This window comes from Hypanus sabinus, chromosome 4 (genome assembly GCF_030144855.1).
Source record: "Hypanus sabinus isolate sHypSab1 chromosome 4, sHypSab1.hap1, whole genome shotgun sequence".
NCBI classification, from domain to species: domain Eukaryota; kingdom Metazoa; phylum Chordata; class Chondrichthyes; order Myliobatiformes; family Dasyatidae; genus Hypanus; species Hypanus sabinus.
The window spans coordinates 132,762,107-132,783,398 of NC_082709.1; positions in this window are offsets into that span (position 1 = coordinate 132,762,107).

Genomic DNA, 21,292 nt, shown 5'->3' on the forward strand with positions numbered 1-21,292 from the left:
ACTTATCACTATATTCACACGAGGAAAATATGTGCTGTGTGTCTAATATTAAATTCGTTAGATAAATCCTTTTAGGAACGAAATTGTCAAGACAAGTCAAGTCAAGTCACTTTTATTGTCATTTCGACCATAACTGCTGGTACAGTACATAGTAAAAATGAGGCAACATTTTTCAGGACCATGGTGTTGAGTGTATTAGCCACTTATAAGTGATTTATAGTAGACTTACCACCTATATTCTGGTCATGATTAACAACACCTCTCCCCCCACCCCCCCCCCCCCCACCATCGGCCAGTCCGCAAGAATATTGTCAATATTAAACCGGTCCGCGGTGCAAAAATGTTTGGTGACCCCTGCTTTAGGATCTCCCCTCCACAAACTCCAGACTGATAGTTCCACAATTCCATACTGCCTGTTCCTATCTCTTACCATTTCCCTCTACAGATGATGCCTGACCCACTGGTTTCCTCATGGGTTGCTCTGGATTCCAGGATCTGTGGTCTCTTCTGTCTCCTAGTCTATCAGAGTTACTGGTTCCCAGACAGTTGCAGGGGAATAGACAAAGTCCACGTAGACAGCACCAGAGATCAGGATTGAGAATGGATGGCTGCAGTATGAGGCAGCAATATCATGTGGACTTAGCAAGTAAAGGCTATTGTTTTGCATGAGATGGTGGAGGTGGTGGAAGAAGCAACGTAGGAAGAAACAACACATGGCTAATTCTGAACACTGCCATGTTTGCCATGCACTCTCAAGTTTCCATATCTCAGATAATAACACAATCCAAGTCATGTGCAGCAAGGCCTGATTTATAGCAACAGCACTTGTGAAGCACAAGTAGTATGAGTGGCTATACACAGGAGGTAATATAGAAACCTGCCTATATGACCAATTCTAAATACCAGAGATAAGCACTGGCCAGAAACCTAACTGTACCATGTGATTATTTTAGCATATTGGAGACTGGATATTTGGTGACAAATGATGTAACAAAGCATTTCTGCCATCCACAACACACAAATCATGATAAGGATACTCCACAATGACACTAAAGAAGCTGAACACAATCTTGGACAAAGTAGCCTGCTTGACTGGCAAGCCATTCTTCTAAATGTTGAGTATTTCTAGTATTATAACAGAATGCCTTTTAGGAATCCCATCTTCAAAATACATTACATTAATTTCTAACATTTGCACTATGTAATCACTCATATCTACAGCTTTTACTATACATAGTGATCATCTCATCACCCTTGCACACACTACTAATGCTGCCTTCTATACACCATTGCTTGCCCAAATGCTTTGAAGTGTAACCCACTCAGCTGGATGAGAGTTCTTGGAGAACAGGTAATGGTTCTGATTTAGGTTCAGAAAAAAATACTTGTTTACACTTGATGCAGTTCTACACAGCAGAGACTGTGGAAGGAGGGAGATGTGCAATAAAAGAAAGGGATTAAAGCAGTGAGAGAACAATTGTACTGTGGCTGGGCACAAATTTTGAGGTGACCACACGAATAGCACTCTCCTCCAGCTGGTAAGTATATTTATCTGTGCTGGTCTTTCTATTACTCATGTTGATCATGTATTACCATATTCTACAAGAGTGATGCGTGTTCTTGAGCACTGTGAACAATAAGTGGATATTGCACCTGCCATGAATAGATAGATAATAGAGTGAAAGCTGTGAAATGTGAGAATTGTGGTAAGTGTGTGAGGATATGGTGGAATATATACACATTAGAATGGAGTCCACACTGATAGAGATTGTGAGTGATGTGAGCACCCCAATCTACAAGGTAAATTGTGAAGTTGTTGGGAGGTGTGTTCATTGATATCCGTGTGCATACATGCATTAGGTCTTTTCAACATCTTATGCCACAACATTCATGTAGCATATTTCTTTCCTTCCATTTTCACAAGAATATGGGTCTGAAGGGTTTGCTGGGTGCCTGAAGCAGAAAGGACCTTTCTCCTTCTCTGCAACCTTCTGAGGTATCTAGAACTCTGCCATAGTTTGCTCCAACCATCCCACAGTTCTGAAATTGAACCCTTTTTGCTAAGGCAGTAAATAAAAAATTATGGGTAGGCTGGGCTGGACTCATTAGACTTGATTGGCAGCCAGCCTAAGAGAAGGACAACTCTGACTCCAAACCCAGGCAGCTGGGGCTTGTCAGCCTTGTCAGGTCATCCACCTGGGAGAAGGACACTCTGACGTAACTCCTACGACCCGACGACCTCGCTGTCACCGTCCCAGCTTGCTAGGCAATGGCAGATGAACCCTGGGTGTAAAGGGTGGGGACAGTACCGCGCACACTGCATTCCACCTAAAAACAACATTGCTCGGGCCAAAGGACACGCCTACGTCTACGACCATCCCTTGCAGCCACTGCAACCGGGTCTGCCTGTCCCGTGTTGGCCTCATCTGCCTCAGCGAGCGTGCAACAGATGTGGGCAGCCCCCTTCCTAAATTTTCATTCACGAAGCCAAGCCATGAGAGGAGTGAGAAATAAAAAATTAACATTTTTATGTTGAAATTATAAGGAGGTAAAAGCATCCAGTGTCAATTGAAGAAGTGCATCAAAATCCCAGAGCATGTTTTACGCTATCCAATTCAACTCCCTAAGGATTTATTTGCTATTTTGCAAATTGGTACATATGTGTAGAACAAAGACAACAACCAACTGCCAGTTTTTACTGAGCTACGTTAGTAAAGGTACACACTGAGCAACTTACAGCGTGGGAACAACAAACCAGGCCTGCAAGATGAAAGCGTATGGATGTGAAATCCCGTACCTAAACCATCCCTCTATGTGTAAGAGGCACAATCAATTTACTGTGCCTCTTACAATTGATCTGATAAGGTATACAAATCAGCTATTCCACAATCAGAGTTGAAATAAATATCAAAAAGCAAATTCTGAAAAAGCTTCTGTTATATTTCTGATGTTTTTGTTAGTAGTCATATGTTGCTCAGAGTTCTCTGTGGACATTGTTTGGGTCACTGAAATGATAAGATTACTTCCAAACCCTGGAAAAGCTGGTGATTACTTGGACCACTGGTGGACATTTGTAATGTAATCTACCAAATTGAAAGTCTCATAATGTTTTGAAGTATCTTATTACTAAAGCATCAATCTACAGAGTCATACAGCACAGAAAGAGGTTATCACCCTTCCAAGTCTTTGCCATTCATTTTACACTAAAGACAAAACAATAGGGCTACATTAAGCACAGGCACGGAGTGGTCAATCAGCAGGTGTGCCATGACAAGACCCTAGTTTTCTTTCTGTACACATTGCAAATCACTGTCTCTGAAAGAGCAGAGAACTCTGGCTTACACACTGAGTGGAATCACCATCAGGGCATATAGAGGTGGAATGAAGCTGTGCATGATGATCCAGAGATCCTGGGTAATGGACCAGTAGTACTGTAATACCAAACAACATGTTCCTGTTGAACACAATGTAATATTTTATGAGTGGTGTCCATCTCTAATGTAGGCTAATCGGTGCCTTGTACGTATGTATATATAATAGCCTTAGCAAAGTTGGAAGTAGCATTGAGTCTAAGTCGGAAAGATGTGGTTTTAAAAGGTATCTTAGAGACTTCAAGCCCGAAATCAAAGCTGACTGCAATGTGGTTCTGAACTGCCGCATAGTTGAAAGTGCCTTCTTTCAAATGAGATGTTAAATTAAGAATTTGTCTGAATTTAACAGATGGAAATTAAAACAATCCATTCTGAAAAGCTCCCTGGTGACCTAGTCAGTCTGTGTTAAACTGACCATGTCCATCTTCTTATTAACATATTGCTATCTATACAACGTGTGTTGCACAAGTTGCATTCTGGCTGACCTATGAGAAAGTAGTGACTAGATCTAAAGGGCTTTGGGACATTCTGGCATCATCATAGATGCAATAGAAACAATAGTCATTGCTTCCTTTTTAATTGTAATCAAATTTAACAAGATCATTGGAGTTGAATTTATAGTATACCAACAACTTCTTGCCTGAGCAACACACAACAAATACTGGAAGAACTCAGCAGGTCAAGCAACATCTATGGAGAAAAATAAACAGTTGTCATTTCAGAATGAGACCCTTTATCAAGACTTCTTGAGGCCAAGGATGTTGACATGCCGAGAGAGAAGATCTGAGTCATGCTTTGCCATTCTCTTTAGGGTGGATCAGTATAATAGAAGATACATGTAATACCCTCTGAGCCTTGTGGTTCAATGGCAGATAGCATTTTAAAGTTACATAACAGAAGTTTAAGTTTCTACTCAGATCTTGAGTGACTTCTGCCTCTCAGCCCTCAGTTACCTGATGCTATGACAGGGTTCAAAGTGAAAATAGAGTAAAGGAACAGGCAGACCTGCCAAAAATTTTCAGCTGTTGTTACCTTCAGTACAAGTTAAAAATGCCAACAAGAGAGAATCTGCACATGCTGGAAATCCAAGCAATGCACAAAAAATGCTGGAGGAACAGCATTCGTGGAAAAGAGTACAGTCGACATTGTAGGTAGAGACCCTTCGGCAAGACTGAAGATGAGGAGTAGATTTAAAAGGAGAGGGGAAGGGGAGAGAATCCAAAAGTTTGAGAAATTGATGTTCATGCCATCAGGTCGGAGGCCACCCAGACAGAAAGTAAGGTGTTGTTTCTCTAACCTGAGTGTGGCCTTATCACAACAGTGGAGGAGACCATTGATGGACATGTCAGAATGGGAATGGAAAGTGGAATTTTTCTGGCAAAAGTAAAGTAGATGCTTGGCAAAATGGTCTCCCAAGCGGTCCCATCTGGACCTTTTGTCAACTGTTAATTCTCTTTCCAAAGGTGCTGCCTGACCTGCTGAATTCTTCCAGCATTTTGTATGTTTTATTGTGGATTTCCAGCATCTGCAGAATCTCTAGTGTTTAGGCACTTGGATCATGTAGCATCAAGGCATCCTGAGGAAGAATGCTATAAACATAACCCGTGACAAAGAAGGAGGTGAAAGGAAGAAGAAAAATCTGAATCCAGGTGTTATATCGTATATTGATTTGTTGAACATTTATCTAGATGGGTAATCTTGATAGCTCATTCTTTTGTACACTGTGCACCCTGCTGTTCATAACAAACAGATCTCTATATTGGACATTTCATTCATTTCTTCACCTGCTGCCTTGATATAAATATATGTCCTCCGAAGAATATTGCAACTACATTAAAATAAATTGAAACTAATTTATTTTGCTTCTCATGTTTGCTATTAATGTTTTCTTTCTTGGTGCCTGATTTTTCTATTACAAAATCTAGCCTTGTATCTACATACCATGACAAAATAGTAAATGTAGTGGCAACCAGCTACTCACCAGGAATCCCATCAAATTCCCCCAGCTGTGCACTCTCTTTGTGTTAGGTGATAGAATAGTTTTACAACTGCATCCAGAAATGGTTTTCATACTGACAGTGTGCCTCAGCCAATGAAGCTGGAGTTCTCAAGTCCTTTGACAGTATCAGCTACGTTGAGAGTATCTATTCACCTTGATCCAGATGCTGGACATTCCTTTATCAGGAGTCAGTTTTTCAATCATCTCAGAGGAGTGCAAAGCCATCATTAAAACTCTTGTGAAATAATCCAACAGAAGTGAAGCTTTCTATTACTTGCAGCACCTTATCTCAGTGAATACTATGTTCTTGGTCAAGGTTATATCAGGCCTGGGACTGTTATTAGCATTTGTTCTGTGTCCTCTGTTATTCTTTTGTATGGTCTGTAGTCAATGTGTTGTACTAGAAGCTCTGTACTTTCTCTGGAACCTCTGTTGATATATGTGATGTGAGCTCCCACTGCATCTGCTCTGAAACCTCGATCTGCTCCTGTCCTGGAATCTTTATCTGCATCTATCACTCTGTAAAGAACTTCACTTCAACTTCTTTTTTCATGGTTTTATTAATGATAATTGCATCGTTATTTGTTAGATGTTTTTTCCCACCGTGTCAATATTCACAAGTCATTCTAAGCATTCCCAGAATACTGCAGGAAGCCACATTTTCATTAGCAAACTCTTCTTTAGTGGTAGTTTCCAAGAGTTATGATTCCAGGCCCACTGCAAAAGATTTAAGTTCAACTTTAATTTGCCTGTTTTTTCACCTCTGTTGTCACATCTCATTGTTCCTCTTCACTTGGACAGAAATAATGTGGGGCAGACAAAAGGGAGAGACAGTAAGAAGAAGAAGAAGAAAAAGATGAAGCCAAATGTTATAATCATATGTTATATCATACGTTGATTGTTTGAAATTTCATCTGGATTAGTAACCTTGATAGCTCATTCTTTTGTACACTGTGCACCCTGCTGTTCATAACAAACAGATCTCTATATTGGACATTTCTTCACCTGCTACCTTGATATATATGTCCTCTAAAGAATACTGGAACTACATTAAAATAAATAGAAACTAGTTTATTTTGCTTCTCATCTGTGCTATTAATGTTGTCTTTCTTGGTGCCCGATTTTGACCATTACGTATGATTATTACATGCCAATCTGCAGCATTGCCCACATCCTTCGTATGATTAAGATTAAAGAGGAGTCTTACTACCCCTTCCAACGTATTTCCTGTTTTCCCCTCCCTCATTTGATAATTATATCAACATCAATTAAGTACAAAACATTAAAAGTCATGTAACTGATATAATATATAAAAAGTTTCAATAGGCATAAATTACCTATTGAAAGCAAAAATCAAGCATTTTTGTACATTGATGTAAGCAAAGCCACACAAACAGTGACAACACACTCTTACACAACCTTATTGCTTTCCAATTTTGTCTCTGCTCTTTGACTTCTACGCAGTGCTTCTGCCCTGATAGCAAATCTTTGTGGAATAGATGCAGCTGGCTGTGAGGTGTAATCAGGACAGTTGAGACAGCTGAACATCCAAAACATCAAAATGCACTGTCTTATACCAGGAAGTACCTTGGCAAGCTGACAAGCATGCTGCAGCAAAAGCATTTTCAGTGCAGCCATATTGGGATCGAGAATGTTGTCATGCATAGAGAGAAGATCTGATTCATACCCTGCCATTTGGCATGGACCAGCCTAATAGAGGATAAATGTAATACCCTCAAAGCCTCTTGATGCACAAGAGCCATGATGGCAGAATTATAAAATTACATGACAGAAGTTTAGGTTTTGGCTGAAGTACCCAGATTTTAAGTGTTTTTTGCCCCTGATACCTTAACTATCTAATGCTGAGCCATGGGCCAAAGCAAAATACTACAAATGCTTGCAAGCCTGGTGAAAATAGAAAAAGTAGCAGAAAAGCTAACCAAGTTAGCCAACAGTGGTGAGGAATCAGAGTTAAAATTCAGGCCTTAGGATTACTAATGAACAGTATTACAATATTATTGCATTCTTTCAATATATTAAACTAGAAAAGCCAAATCTTCCTGTCCAAGTACTGCATTCCTGAAACAATTACTGACAAGATAGAGGTGAATAGAACAGTGAAAGGAATAAGGGTAATAAGATCACAATGAAGATTATGTTAAAACATGTGTCATTAACTTTATGCTGGGGATGGAAGCATTCCCAGAATCAGAATCAGTTTTCAGATCATCAGTGTATGTCACGAAATCTGTTGTTTTGCAGCAGTAGTACACTGCAATATATAATAATAAAACTATGAATTACAATAAATATATAAAAAAATAAATTAAATAAGTAGTGCAAAAAGAGAGGGAGGAATGCTGAGGAAGTGTTCGTGTGTTCATTGTCCATTCAGACAGTGGAAGGGAAAAACCTTCTCCTGAAACATTGTGTAAGTCTTCAGGCTCCTGTGATGGTAGCAAAGAGAATGCATTATTGCCCTAATTAAAATTAGTAGGGAGCAGGCACAACCAACACATGATTCACTATAATTCCCATATATTTAGGAGCTGCTTTGCTAAAATGTGTTATCAGCCCATGTGCTGACCAGAAATAAAGTGTAACACTGGCAGCTAATTAAACGCTACATAAAATATAACCAAATCAACAGCAGAACCAAAGAAACTTCACGCTGCATGACATGATTTGTTCATATGGGAGGGAAGAACTCTTTGATATTTATTGAGTACATGTCCAAGGGGAAAACCATGACAAAATACATGAAAACTGTCTTTAGGCATAAATTAACTATTGCAACCTTAAATGAAATGCGCTACAGATGGCAAATGTTCGGTTCAGGTAGTTTGTCAAAAGAATGGCATTTAATTCAAACATTTCACATCTAAATTACAGTAAAAAAAGTGAGCACAGGTTGTTAAAAATAATACTGATATGGAAATAATAGGCTGAAATTTCATTCACTATTCCGTCTGGCGTAGGAGTGCTCTATTGAAGGAAAGTATGAACCAGTGGGAATGAAGATTGTGTGATACTTATTTAGACAGGAAGTTGGTTTTCTCCTCTCTCCTACTGCCAAATTGATAATTATGAGAAACATGCTCACTGAAAATCAGCTTGATTAGCCATTCAGCCTCAGTTACAACAATAGAACATAAATCTGTACATTACACAAATGATTCTGCAAATGCTGGAAATCCTGGCCTCCTCCCTCTTTATTTCCAGTTTTGATGTAGGGTCTCAGCCCAAAACTTCAACTGTTTATACCCTTCTATAGATACTGCCTGACCTGCTGAGTTCCTGCATCATTTTGTGTGTATGTCTAATTGTGATGTCTTATTCTATCATGGCATGGTTTAACATTAGCCACTGTTAAAATTGTATGTAAAAGTAATTTTCTTCAGAATTAAAATGGGAAAGTAATAAACAAATTTAATTCTCTAAATGTGCATAATTCAAAGCAGCAAAGACAACAATCTGACTTTGTTGATCTATAATAGACCTGTCAATGCTTGAAGAAAAAAGTCAAAATTACTTATCATGAATCCCTTGAACCCATTCTCAAGATGACTAAGACATGATGAGTTTTGATAGTAAAAAAGGTTACTACTATATATCCATTGGCAAGTAATAGCCAGAGGACTAGAGGAATAACCAGGTAATAACCAGAGGACACACAGTTATAAGAGATAAAAGAACCAGAGACAATGTAAAGAAGGAAATACTAAATTAATTTAATAAATGCCAGAAAGGTATCAATTTGCAGCACTCTAGGAAGGAGCAGTGTAACTGGATTAATTAGATAACTTTTTCAACGCGCTGGTAAAGTTATTATGGGCTGATGATATGTTGCTCTTTGATTCCACCATTTTTTTAAACATCAGATGGACTGAGGCACATGTTTTGAAAAGCAAGTCAGCATACTATATAGGGAAATCTTGCCTGACAAAGCTGTTAGAGTTTTTTGAGGAAGCAGCAAGCAGAGTGGACAAAGGAGAGGCTGTGGATGTCATTTACTTGGATTTTCAGAAGGCATTGGATAAGTGCCACACGTGAGGCTGCTTAACAAGATAAATTCTTCTGGTATTACAGAAAAGATACTGACATGGATAGAGGAATGGCTGACAGGCAGAAGGCAGCAAGTGAGAATAAGGGGAGTCTTTTCTGGTTTGCTGCCAGTGACTAGTAATGTTCCTCGGGGTCATTATTGGAACTGCTACTTTTCACAAAGTTTGCAGATGATACGAAGATAGGTAGAAGGCTAGGTAGAACTAAGGAAGCAATGTGATTGCTGCAGGACTTAGACAAATTGGAGGAATGGGCAAAAAAGTGGCAGATGTAATACAGTTTTCCGAAATGTATGATAATCTGTTTTGGTAAAGAGAGCAATAGTATTGACAATTATATAAATGGGGATAAAATTCAAACATCAGAGGTGCAGGAGGATTTAGGAGTCCTTGTGCAAGACTCCCAGAAGGTTAATTTACATGTTGAGTCTGAGGTAAAGAAGGCAAATGCAATGTTGGCATTTATTTCAAGGGGAATAGAATATAAAAGCAAGGATATAATGCTAAGGCTTTATAAAATGCTAGTCTGGCTGCAGTTGGAGTGTTGTCAACAGTTTTGAGTCCCATATCTCAGAAAGGATGTATTGTCATTGGAGAGAGTCCAGAGGAGGTTCATGAGGATGATTCTAGGAATGAAGGAGTTAACATATGAGGAGTTTTTGGCAGCTTTGAGCCTGTACTCACTGGAATTTAGAAGAATGTAGGAGGACCTAATTGAAACCTGGAGGGTGGATGTGGAGAGGATACTTCCTATGGTGAGGGGTATCCAGAACTAGAGGGCACAGCCTCAAAACTGAGGGGCAACCTTTTAGAACAGAGGTAAGGTGGAATTTTTTTTAGCCAAAGAGTAGTAAATCTGTGGCATTCTCTCCATCGGTGGAGGTCAAGTCCATAGGTGCATTTAAAGTGAAAGTTGATAGTTCTCTGATTGGTTAGGGCATCAAAATATATGGCGAGAAGGCAGGTGTATGAGATTGAATAGGCTCTGAAATCAGTCATGATAGAACGGCAAAGCAGACTCATTTGGCTGAATGGCCTTATTCTACTCCAATGTCTTATGATCTTATAATCTTATGGTCTATTCTCAATGAAAGAGAGCACATTGGGTCAGTATCACACTTCTGGGTCAAATAAGACATTGAGACTATGAGCCTATTTGATTCAAACTGAGACATAAGAGAGGGACCTGGAATTAATGGCTGGTAACTAAAACATATAATGCAGGTAAGATAAGTCAGCATCACATTGCAATGAAGGTAGTGGAGCAGTGGATAATCAGCTCAAACATTGAAGAAGACTGCAAACCACTAGTGCGAAGTGATGGAAAAGGGTAGATGCAAATTCAAAAATATTCAATATTCTATGAAAGAGACACCATTCTCCAAGACGCTATGAACACAGTGGATAGGTCAGAGCGGAGGTAACCTAGCGCAGTCCCATTCAGCTTGGTATCTGAGGGAAGTACCGGAGAAGGGTAAATGGGAATAGTCCATCGGGGTCGGTTATTGATGATTTATATTTACTTCTGGCCAGTTCTTGTGGTGGAAAAGTCAGAAATCTGATGTGAGCGATTACACAAGTAATTAAGAACACGCAAAGCAGGAACAGGAACATGGTATGATTTCATTAAGCTGACTTCATCAATAAGGTTATGGCCGATCATAAACTAAATACATTCTTATGCATCTGGTAATGATAAATACCAAAATGGCTTCAGGAAGAAATACTTTGTTCATGGACAATGGGGAAGAAAATGATTTCAGCAATTTTCAGGGCCAACAGACTCCAGTGATAGGCAGGCACAGGATAATTACTGAGCTTTTGTAACGAGGCAGGAGAGGAAATAGTATTTTGCGTATCAGTGGCCTGGAGGGCCTGAGTATGAAGCGAGGTGTTGAATGGATTCGGCTGCCACAAAGGAAGCAGACTTAATATAGAATTCATGAGGTCCTTACACTTGGACAGTACTGAGAACTTTGGTAGATAGCCAATAGAAGCAAGAAGTTATCTTTATTCCAGGACTATTTTAGACACTCAGACAGCTTTATTGCACAGCAGAGAAAATGTGGGAAACGCTCAGCACGTCAGGCAGCAGCTGTTCAAGGAAACAGGTGTTTCATGTTGATGTTTCATGTCTAAGACCCTTCATCAGAATTTCGACCTCATATTATTTGGTGCTATCCAGTCTAAAGGTTCAAAGGTTCATTTTATTATCAAAGTATACAACTCTCAAATTCTTCAGTTCTCCGGGCAGCCAGGAGACCAAGAAAGAAAAGAATGACCATCAGCCTGCAAATCCCACCTCCTCACACACTCAAAAAAAGAACAAAAGCAGAACAGGCACATCGACCCCCCCCCCCCCCCAATCCCTCCTCCAGCACAAGAAAAAGAACAAAACAAAACACGCACAATATGGGTCAGATACGATTATATACCTGCTCTTCAGGTTTGAACAAAGTCAGAGCCATAATTTGAGAATTAAAAGAGCATGAGACTGCATTAACAGAGAAGAACTCAGTTCAGTTTAGGAAGGAATTTAACAGTTACCCTGTTAACTTTGCAAATAATTCTCTTATGAACTATAAAGCAACAGATAAAGACATCCATGACACATGATGAAGAAGGAATAACAACATATCAAAGACAAAAAAGCGCAACTGACACATCACTGAGCAAGATGGAGATTGCAGAGGCAGATGCATTTTTAATAGCTCTTATGATTTCTTCAGGAGCAAAGTGTCATAAACATTTCTTCTAGTAGTACAAGCTTAAATGGAACTAGTAGCTGTAGTACCTGTTAAGCAATTATACAGACTGAGAAGTCCAATCACATTGTATTTCTCAAAACCAACTGTGACAAGTTAAACTAAGGATATACTCTAACATTGAAATGAATTGTATCACTTAATCCAATAATACTTGCATTGGGTACTGTTAGAACAGATGCGGTTAACACATTCTTATTTTTGATTGCGTTAAGGACAGTATAAATAGTATTAGACTTACAAATTATTTCTTCTCAGTTTGGTTAAAAAAAGAACTAAACATTCCACATCAATGTTATGTTTTATTTTGACCTTTAATAGTTTCATTCCTTCCTTCCTGGCACTATGTTTAATTTGATAACAAACAGCTTGGAAATTGCTAAGTTCCAGAGCTATTGTAAATATTTCCAACAGCGACATGCAGCCTGTTACTGTACAGATTATAGGAAATACTTTATTTGAAATTTTGGAAGGCTTAACCAAATTAAAGATAATTTGGACTGAGGTAAGTATAATTTACAGAAAATGTACCTAGTGCTGTCTGGTACAATGGACAAAATCACCTTTCCACTTTCCCTCTTATACTAAATTATGCATACAAAACCAGCTCAACATACATTTGGTTAACAAGTTACTGACTATTTATACTACACTCAGTTGTTACAATGCAAATAACACAATCTAATCAAGATTACTAATGATCATTAGGACCAAAAGATGCAATCTATTTTAAGAACATCCCACACAATGTGTAGGAGCAATCCAAATGATTCATTGAATAAATATGTAATGATTTAACAGTTTAATGCAAACATGTGAAGAACTGCTGAAGTAACAACTGTTGTATAAAGATTCCCAATTTGTAGTGAAGCAGAAAAATATGGATACTTGTGCCACACACTTTTAATTTCATAGTAAATCATCATTGAAGAAGAGTGCAGATTATGATATTCTCTTCATGGACACACTGCCACTAAGGTTACAGATTGCACAGAAATAAAAAAGCAGATTCAGCTCTTCAGTGCCAGAACCACTGTTGGATAGAGAATTATCTTGGAATGCAAAGATAAGCTATGGATGTTTCTTTTCTCTAAAACCATCGCCCTAATGCCCTGACTCCCACCATGTTCACAACCAGTTCCAGTAACAAATTGCAATGAGCAATGAGCACCTGTGACATAAAGATTGAAGCCATCTGTTCATCTGTTTATACTCTTTCTCTTTCTTCCTCAAGCACATATGGTTAAATTTCTCCTATTTTCTTTTATCTTAGGCCAAAAGACCAGAAGACTGAGGAGCAGAATCAGGCCACTCTTTTATTCAGAATCTCTTGTCACCACGACTGGGATGACATGCCATTGAGAAGCTGAGCCTCTTTGCAAGGTTAGTTTCACCAAACAATGTTTAGTGGCAGAAGAAGCACCCGGAGTTGTTCAAAGGGTTAGGGGTACTGAAAGAAGAGTGCCTTATCCAACTGAGTTGAGAACAAGCCTGCCTGTTCTTCCTTCCCTTCTTCAATCTCACTTACTAGACTTAGACAAACCAAGAAATTTGGAGACAACACAGCATGAGAAAGTGAAGAGCACGCATGATCTCAGACACCATGCAAAAACTTTGTCACCACCCAGGAGTGGTGAAATTGTCTGTGTTTCAAACCAATTCATCAAATGAACAGTAAACGAACAAGGTGAAATATGGAGGAACAGGCATGCGCTAATGTGCCTTCAAAGTGCCCAAAAGGTAGAGAAAGAAATAGAGTGGCCTAATCCTTCTGATGACAACAACTTGCATGAGGTGAACACACCTGTTCAAGAATCTCCACCCGCTCCAATACTTCCAGGAAATTATACAGATTGGGTTGTTTTTCTACCCCACCAGTGATATATTCTATAGCCTAATGGCTTAGGGCAAATGGCTAAAGAGGCAGAATAATCCTCTCACTTTGCCAAAGTGTTCGGATAGTCTATCCTGACCTCCATTAGAGTTAGTGTTTCTTAAAAAGAGTTGTAATGTTGAAAACATTTCACAAAAAGGCATGGTTCTTAAAAAAAAGGAATTGATGAAAAAAAGGAGGAAAACAAAATGAGAGAGAGACATTAAAAACAAAGATAAAGGCATTTACAATGTTGGCAATTCTCTTTTATGTTTATGTCAGAAGCATATGTTACACCCTATTGGTAAAGTGAACTAAATCACTCAATTTCAGTGACCATAATTTCATTACAGTTCTATAAACAGTCCCGCTTGGTGGCGCAATAACATCAGCGCCGGACTCCGGAGCTAAGGTTCCCGAGTTCAAATCCAAGTCAGGTTGAGCATTGAGCTAGCAACTTGGTAAACACAAGAACAGCTTGCTAGGGAAACACTGTCATGATGGTGCACCGATAACTCCACTGCTGAGTTAAGGGCTATTCTTCTTCTTCTTCTATAAACAAAATGTATATACCTACCTTACCTCTTTTTTTCTGGAGGGAAGATGGAGTGGTAGTTAAGATAGTTAATAAAGTTATTCCTATGCCATTTAGTTAGCCATTCCTTCATGGGAGGATGTCACACACTTTACAAGCAGGATTGTCAATAAAGTTCAGAGGTATATCCTATGTACTGGCAGCCTGGTGTGCTCAGCATTGTCCATCAATAATGAACACAACACTGAGGAATTTGAAGTTGCTCTCCACCTTCATCCCTGATCTCATAGACTTCTGGTTTCCTCCTGAAATCAATATGCTGACATTGAGTAAGAGGTAGTTGTTGTGGCACCACTCAGTCAGATTTCTAATCTCCCTCCTGTATGTTGATTTGTCTCCACCTTTGATTCACCATCGAAAGTGGTGTCGTCAGCAAAATTGAATATGGCATCGGAGCTGTTCTTAGCCACACAGTCATAAGTGTAAATTGAGTACAACAGGGAGCTAAGCACAGAGCCTTGTAGTGCATCTGTGCTGAAGGATACCATGGAGGAGATTTTGTTGCCAATCTGAACTGAATGGGGTCTGATAGTGAGGGAATCAAGGATCCTATTGCTCAAGGAGATACTGAGGCCAAGGTCTTGAGCTTATTCATATAATTTTGAGGGAACGATGGCATTGAATGTTGTTGTAGTTGATAAAGAGCATCCAGACACCTGCACCTTTGCTGTCTAGATTTTCCAGGGTTTATTGAAGAACCAATGAGATGGCATTTGCTGCAGACCTGTTATTCCGGTAGACAAATCGGAGTGGATCCAAGTCACTTCTCAGTTGATATGTTTCATCACCAAGCTTTCAAAACACTTCATCTCTGTGAATGTACTGTAAGTTCTACTAGATGGTAGTCATTGAAGCAAGTTACATAGAAACATAGAAATCTACAGCACATTACAGGCCCTTTCAGCCCTTTCAGGTTATGTTGTGCCGACTACATAACCTACACTAGAAGCTGCCTAGAATTTTCCTATTACATAGCCCTCTACTTTTCTAAGCTTCATGTACCTAAGACCCTATTGTATCCTCCTCTACCACCTTCGCTGACAGTGTGTTCCATGCACCCACCACTCTCTGTGTGAAAAACTTACCCCTGACAACCCCCTTATGCTGACTTCCAAGCACCTTAAAACTATGCCCTCTTGTGTTCGCCATTTCAGTCCTAGGAAAAAACCTTTGGCTATTCACATGATCAATGCCTCTCATCATCTTATACAACATTTTTACAACATTCTTCTTATGCACCAGTGTAATTGAAGCCAGCTTGAAGCAGGTAAGTACTTCAAACTGCCGAGGCAAGTGGTTAAAGATCTCAGTGAACACTCCAGCCAGTTGATCAGAACAGGTACTTGACCAGGTACTCCATCTGAGCCAGATGTTTCTTGTGGGTTCATGTCAGCCTCAGAGACTGAAATCACAGGAGCATCAGGGGCGGTGGGAGGTTGTAATGGTTCTCCCATGCTTTGACAGTCAAAGCTAGCATAGAAGCCAATGAGCTCATCTGGAAGCAAAGCCCTGTTGATGCCTGTTTATTGCCTTGATTTAACTTTATTTAAGCTTTGCCACAATCGTTGAGCATCCTTCATTGATTTAAGTTTAGTACAAAATTGCCACTTTGCCCATGTGATGGCTTTCCAAAGATTTTACCAGGACCTCCTTGATCATCCTCTGATCTAGCTCTCCACAGATTTCAGATCTCATGGTTCATCCACGGTTTCTGTCAGGGAACACTCTGAATGATTTTGTGGGGACACACTCGCCTACAACTGTTTTAATAAAGTTTGTGACAACCATATTATATTCATTCAATTGACAGATGCGTCCTAAAGCATGACCCAGTCTACTGACATGAAGCAATGCCATAGTGGCGTTTCTGTCCCCTTGCAACCACTCTTTGGAGAGTCTCTGGAGACAAAATTGAGGACCTGAGGGGAATGATGGACAGTTGTGTTCTATGTCTGTGTGAGACTTGGCCTTCTCCCAGCATGCCAGACACAATGATCTCTGGAGCTTTGCTCTTTAGTCTGTCCGCATGCAGGTAGGAGAAGGACAGATAAGTGATTTGATTTACTGAAATACAGTTTGGGAATGAACAATTCCTTATTTTAATACAACAGTGCTCAAGTGTGTAGGGACCTCTGGTGTTATAGATTATCGCCTGATGGTTATTGAGCGGGGTTTTCATCAAACTATTTCTCATTTGGAGATGGCATCATGCAATATCTCAAGTGCTTGATTATAGTCAGCCACTGGTGTCATGCAAAGTGCAGTCAGGATTATGGAGGAGAACTCCCTAGGTAAGTAAATAGAACAGATGGCATTTGACTCTTTGGTGTGCAAAATTGGGGAAACACAAGGAGACAAACCTGCCACATTGGAACACCACGCATGAGTTTATCATGAAACACACACCTCCAAGCTTATGCCTTTTCCAAATCAGCTGTTTGATCCACTCTGTAAGGTGAGAAGCCTCTGGTCTGATCACTGTGTCTGGCATGCTGGGAGAAGGCCAAGTCTCACACAGACACAACTGTCCATCATTCTCCTCAGGTCCTCAGTTTTGTTCTCCAGTGGCTGCAGATTTTCTAACAAAATGTTGGGTAGAGGAACCCCTATCCCTTTTCATTTCAGCCTAGCTTAGAGTCCCTTCACTCCAACCTCACTTCCAGCCATGACAATAAACTTTCATCCAGTTGAAGGTGCCGCACTTGCTTGGTCCACTAAGATGAACATGAAACCTGTAGATCATTCAGTTGATTTATCATGGCACTCTCTGGCAAATTTGCTTTTGGTATTAGGAAGGTGCTTATTCTGGTTGGAAAAATGTGAACCTGTCTTTATAGCTTTACTATCACAAATAGTGGTTGCCAAGAAATATTGTATCCTGGGAGGATATAAGGAAATTGATGAGACAGTCAAGTCCCTTTTAAACCTAGGGTTCTTTAGCTTGCCTCACCCCCTTTAATAGTCCTGTTTGTCTAGTTCTGAAACCTGAAGGTTCATGGCATTATCACCAGTTATAAGTGTTTAGCTCTCTGCTTGCCATAGCTGTTCAAAACTTGTCACCCTGATTGAGGACTTTTCTAGTGGAACTGCTGTTAATGATTTGGCAAATGCTTTCTTCTCCATCCTAATGCTGAGCAGTACCAAAATCAGTTTGTTTTCACATGGAATGGCCTTCAGCACACCTTTACATGGCTTCCACAGAGTTATGCCCATAATCCTACTATTTGCCACAATTTGGTGGCTTGGGATTTGCATGAATGTGTCCCCCAGCACTGAAGTGGCTCACTATATAGACAATGTACTATTGTGGGGAACCCTTGAGGAGGAGGTTCCTGAAGCCATTCATGCTTTGATTCATCACAGGTGATCGAGTGGATGGGAAATTAACCCGGATAAAGTACTGGGCCCAGCTACGACTCCGGGAACAAATTGAGCTAAGGGCAACAGGATAATACCCAATAAGGTCAGAAAGGTTTTTTGGGTGAGACAGATTTACATTTGAGTTCGACTAAGTGTTGAATATTATCTTTTGCTTCTCTCCTGGCTAAATGTTTAATTCTCCTTAGATGGAGAGATGTTGCCCTGCCCACGCATGCTCAATGGCTTAATGATATTATGTCCTGCTTAGACCTTGAAAAAATTCATTATTCAGTTCTTAATTCGGATATAAAGTTCCATAAGGCCTGGGGACCTTTTATTGAGTACTTTCATAACCTTCCTCTTAACTAAGGTTTTTTTTTCGGTCCCTTGCTTCCAGCTCTTTTTTTTTTGGTAGTAGGCATTATCATCTTCTGTTTTTAAGTGTACTTACAGTTTTGGGGGTTTGAATGTCCTGATTTATATTCTCTATATTGTGTTGTGGTTGGTCTGGAGTTTTTTTTTGTTGCGGGGCTTGGGGAGGATACTAACTTTAAATGTCTTCAATTTGGGTGCTTTCTCGATTATCTTTTTTGTATTATATTATTATTGTATGTTTATTTTTGCACTGTATTAATTTTCTTCATTTTGATTTGGGGTTTTTTTTCTATCTGTAGTGATGTAGAAAATGCATTAAAAAACTAATTTTAAAAAAAAGGTCAGAAAGAAGATCCTCGATGTAGCACCGGCCACAACAAAACAAGAAGCCCGAAGCTTTATTGGCCTTCTAGGACACTAGTGGCACCACACAGACCCCAATGCCGTGACCAGAAAGAAATTTATATTGTGTAAGGCCCCAAACAGCAATCAGCTTTTGAGGCTACAAAGGAGGTCATTACCAGACCTTAACCCTGTTGCCTTGTCAAGGGGCCTCCCCTTTGAACTGCATGTTTCTGTTAAAGAATATGCCTCTGGATTTCTGGGCCCAAAAGCTTCCTGATGCTGCCCCCAGATACACTGTGTTTGAGAAACCACTTCTGGCCTGATACTGGCCTTTAATAGACACTGAATCAGAGCCGGGAGATTCTCCTATCTCTCTCAGCCTGACCTTCGATTATGGGATGGGTATGCTCAGAAACACTTACCCATGAAGCAGGGCATGCACAACAGTGTTCATTTATCAAGTGGAAGTGGTATATTTCTGAACACGCATCAAAGGGACAATAGCCTGTTAGGAAGCGGCCTGTTTGAGGGAAGTGCCTGGTGTAAAAAGTGCCAGTCTTTGGCTCGAGAGATTCTGGCAGTTTTGGCAGTTGGAGAGTGCAATCAAGAATTGATTAGCAGTTGATTGGCAATCAAGATTTGAATAGCTCAGACTCAGCAGAAAAACTCTCACACCCAACAAGTTCTGAAGAAACAAGGCCCTGAAATATGCACAGCTTGTAACAGTTGCATGAAACCAATGAAACCCATATTTATATTGATCCTTACATTGTTGCTAATGGACTTGTTTTCTAGTTGCCCTGGTGGACTCAGCTCCCTTACACTGTTATGGGGCACCCCTATGGGGAGCGGAGTTACAGAAGGACATTTGGAGCCAATGTTACCATGCTGACACCCATTTGAAAGATGGTTCTCCGGTCACACGATTTGACAACATTGCTGCCAAACTCACTTGTGTTGATACAGTGACAGCCAGCCCCCTGCCTCAAATATTGTTATTGTCACTTACTCATGGGCCCAGGAGTCTTCCAGTCATTTGGGGGTACAGAGTGGTCTAGGCAGCGAGAATTATTCCTTTCCACTGACATAGCTTGTATAACGGTAGGCAGTTGTGGGCTATTGTTAGAAAACAAAGAGTGACAGGTTTTAAAATTACCCTTGGCTGCCATTGCTGTGGGCATGTCTCTGATCAAATTTGGCAAGTAGGTTAAGCCAGTAACCTTCCTTTACAGTAGTGATTCCAGTACCTCCACACTACAGTGGACTTGTATTCTGGTCTTTTGATGACAATCCCTACTGTTAACGATAATCAGGATGGTATACTTCTGTGATTAGTACATCTTGCTTCTGCACATGGCAATCCCCTTAAATTTCAATCTGATAATAGCTTGCACTTTTCAGGTTCCAGGGTACAAGAGGGGGCTGGCACTAATGGTGTATGGTGGTTCTTCTGTGTCCCCTATTGTCCTCAGGCTGGTGACATGATTGAATGACAAATAGCCTATTAAAACAGCAAATTCATTTATGTACTCCTGCCCATACCTTATCTGAATGGTTACCGGTTGTTCCCTGTGCTTTGTATAATTTCAACAATAGCCCCTTGAAAAGGGGTTCTCCCTTTTTGTTCATGATAGGACAATCTATTCAACAATACTCATATTTCTAGCATCTGCAGGTTTGCTTTTATCTGTGCACAATCTATTCCTCTAATACCTCCTCCCATAGATGCTGTCTGGCCTGCTGAGTTCTGCCAGCATTTCGTGTTTTTCTGTTCCTTTTGTTCCTGATGGTACAACTGACCACACTGATAAAGAGCCGATCAGTTCTGCAAGGGGTTGGGGGTAAAGTATGTGGGACCTACCTGTCTTCCTCTCCAGTGGAGGGTGAGATTATAGTTGACAAACAGGGAAATACACACTGGGTGATGGTACGAGGACAGGCCCATCCTGGGTGTGTGGATAGGGGTAAACTGACTGAGAGAATGTGACCATTTCTAGCTATAACTCCACATTGTTCTGTTTAAATGCTTGTCTTGTGTTTTGTTGAACATCAGACTTCTTTTAAGAACCAATAAGCCACTGATAACATTGTAATTTGTGAAAATGATATTATTGTTTTGGGAAAAGGTGTACATTATGTGATATGTGCTAATTCGGGCCTATCAGTATGAGGGAATGTTGTAAGCCAAGAGTGACTGTCCTCATATGACTCTTTTCTGTGAAACAAGCAATGTGTCAAATTGATTGCAGTTTGCCTCTTGCATCCCTGATCAAAATGTATTGTTTCAAAGTTTGACTCATTCTGCTTGAATTTTCAGTAAGATGTTGTTACCACCCCCTCACCCAACCCTTAGAAATGAAATATATATTTTAATATGAATGTTGAGTTTAATCATTGGTCCTGTATAACTTTTCATATTTTAATAATAGTGATAATATTAGTTTTATTATTCAAGGGATATTAATATATATTCTCTGTTTTAAGCAGAGGAAGAGTTCTATGTCCCTTTTGCCTGTCAGACCAAGGAGTGAATTGTGTCATATTA